Raw genomic sequence first — 2,964 nt, 5'->3', positions numbered from 1 at the left:
TGTGGGATCCTCCCGGACCGGGGCACGAACCCGCGTTCCCTGCATCGGCAGGCGGACTCTCAACCACTGCGCCACCAGGGAAGCCCTCTTGGAGGGGTTTTAGATGCTCTCTGCCACACACAATTCCAAGAAGACCAGAGGAAGGAGGAAAGTCCTAGATGTGATGGTCAGCCCTGCTCTGGTTCTGAGGACGACAGTCCAGCTGCGGCAGTTTGACCGTCCCTCCCACGTGAGTGTCTGGGCTGCTCTGGGGCTCCTTCCCAGCCTCCGCAGGCCACGCAGCTGCTCAGAGGCCTCTGAGGCATCCGTGAGTCTGTTCTGGGTTGTGTGGTGTTGGGTTTTTGAAGTAGGAAATGTAAACAGCTGAATGAAACACCATCCAGGGCCCTCCTTGCTCTGGTTTATGACCTTTCAAGCTCCATTCTTGGGGAGGCCTTGACCACACAGAGTCCAGTCTGAGGTCCCAACAGAGGGCAGTAAATTTTTACAATAAACAGAGATCTGCATACCTTGGATTCTCTGACATCCATGCCCCCATCGAACGAATCTCCCTGCAAGTAAATAGAAAGTCAGTGAAAATCAACACTAACCATATAGTTCATTCTCTCTCTCCCTCTTTTTTTTTTCTGAATTAAATATTATTCTAAACCTACTGATGATATGCTATTGAGAGAATACAAGATCTATACTATAGCTACTGCCCTTAATGTTACTGCTTTCTTATGGAATAAAAAAACACACACACGCTGGCTGCCGGCGTCGGGAAGCCTTGCGCAGCGGGGGAGCTTTGATTGCTTCATCCCTCAGTGTGTGAACGTTCAAGCCATCCTCTGCCCTCAGTACAGTCTCCTGACCCCTAACTGTGCCTGGTGTCCCCCGGTCCAGAGAGCCTCTCCTTCACCTTCCCCTGGCAATAGATCTCCCTGCTGTTGCCATGGGGGAGGAGCAGTCGTGGAGTCGGGGAGGGGATCCGTGGCTCTAACTGCTTCTTAAACAGCTTTCATCCTCGACCTCCCGAGGAAGGAAGTCACACCTCCTTTACTGCTGGCTCCTGGGACCCCTGGTGCTGCCACTCCCCGCATCTTTTAAGGATTCTGGGCTGTAAGTCAAGCTGTTCTCAGCTTCCCCCGTTGGTTACTCAATCTTTTCAGGTCGGCAAAGTCACTTCCACTGTCCATCTGTTTTCCAGCTTCCAGAGTTTTATTTTGTCTCCTCTCTCATTCTCCCTGGCCATGGGCCGGTTTTGTTTCTTTGGTTTTTAGCACTTCAGGAGGAATGAAATGAGTTGTGTGTGCTCATCATGTATCTTTACCCTGAACTGCATCTCAGATTCTAACAGAACTGTTTGCTTAACGAAGGATATACAAACAGCAGAGATGGCCTGGAGATCTTTTATTTCGTTGGTGTGAGCCCCTATGAGAAAAGGAAGTAAAAATATTCCATTTCGATGAATGCATAATTCTTTTATCTCTATTTTATCTTAAGAATCTTTTCAAAGCAGGCCAAGGAAGGTCAAGGAGAGGTAGTATTAATGCATCATGGACAGATTTCAGGTCTCTTTCTCTCTCTCTTTTTAATTGATAAAACTTTAAAGATCATACATATTTTCACTTTTGACAATGGAAAAAAAGGATCACAAGAGGACAGGGTTACTTGGTGGGCAAAGGACCAGCAGAATTTTATCACTCACATTGCTTAGAATTGGCAGCACATGGTGGTAATAAAAAGCAGAGGGAGTTTTAATTGGCTTATTATTGTCGTTAAAATCTTTGCAGGCAAACCCATCCCTTATTGTCTGTACCCTCGATAATGTCTCCCTCTCCTAGGACAACCACTGCTTGGAGGTTCTGGCTGAGGATCCTGGGAAAAGAGACTTGTAGTGATGATGTGGAGATCTGAGACTTCAGGCAGAAAATGGCAAGTTTCTGGGCTTTCAGAAATTTTAAAACTTCAGGAACTAAAAATTGTTGGCGGTTCTTCATCTTATTTCATCTCTATAAAATTCTAAACGTGGAAAGAACGTGTTTCCTTGTATTCTTCTTCAATTAGTCATGCATTTAATACATATTTATTGAGAACCAGTTGTGTACCAGCCCTCTGCTGGGACTTGAGGGATGCAAAGCTACTTAAGACTTGTCTCAGGGAGTTCGTCTGGAGTCCAGCTGGAGAGAGAGACGTCTTCTTAAAAAATGCACCAGAGGTACCATGTGAAACGTGATATAGTAGGGGTTTTCCCAACTACACAGTCCATAGGAGGCCCAGAGAAGGATGGTATTGATTTTGCCTGGGGGCACAGGAAGCCTTCGGCTGGAGAGGGTGTCCAGATAGCAGAATAGCTCGGACAGAGAAGGGGCGTCCCGGTGAGAAATGTAATCATTAAGGATGCTGAAGAGTAGGGTGAGTTTTGGTGTCAAGGTGCTTCAGAAGAATTTAAATTGATTTCAAAATCAGGTCCATGGCAGGGCTACCCTCTTACCACTCATTGGAGATCCTGACTTGGCCTTTCTTGGGTCCTCTGAGTCTCCATTTTTAAAAAAGCTCTCAGGTCTATTAACCAGGTTTAGAAACCACTGCCTTAGGCAGTGCAGTCCCACTGAAGGCATGTTAAATAGAAAGAGAACATAACAGATTGGCATTTTAGAAATGCCAATCCCTTTGGCCACAATGTGGAAGTTGGACCCGGCAAGAGACTGGAGACAGAAAAGCCACTTTGGAGGCTAACGAGAAAGTGGGCCTTTCGGAGGCAGTGGTACTAGGGATGGAGAGGATTCGACTTGACAGCCCATGAAGATGCAGCCGTAGGGATGGGAGGAGAGCAACTCACTGACTCCCAGGTTTCCAGCGCTGATGGTGCCAGGCGAGACAGCGGCACAAGCCACCAAGATGGAGAATCAGGACACGATCAGGTTTGGGGAGACGGAACAAGATACTTTGGGGGAATAATGAGTTTGCAAGTGTGTAAGT

The 2,964-nt window shown here is 47.1% G+C and overlaps 1 long non-coding RNA gene across 1 annotated transcript; it reads left to right on the top strand.

The window, feature by feature from the left end:
* LOC132528271 (uncharacterized) lies at window positions 1-2,020 on the top strand. The gene is made up of 2 exons (XR_009543155.1): window positions 1-229; window positions 1,776-2,020. It is a non-coding gene; the product is annotated as an uncharacterized LOC132528271 (long non-coding RNA).
* Window positions 2,021-2,964: the final 944 nt, after the last annotated feature.

Source organism: Lagenorhynchus albirostris, chromosome 10 (assembly GCF_949774975.1).
Source record: "Lagenorhynchus albirostris chromosome 10, mLagAlb1.1, whole genome shotgun sequence".
Lineage (NCBI taxonomy): Eukaryota > Metazoa > Chordata > Mammalia > Artiodactyla > Delphinidae > Lagenorhynchus > Lagenorhynchus albirostris.
Note: the sequence above shows the minus strand (reverse complement) of the source record. Positions and strands in the feature narration are given on the sequence as shown.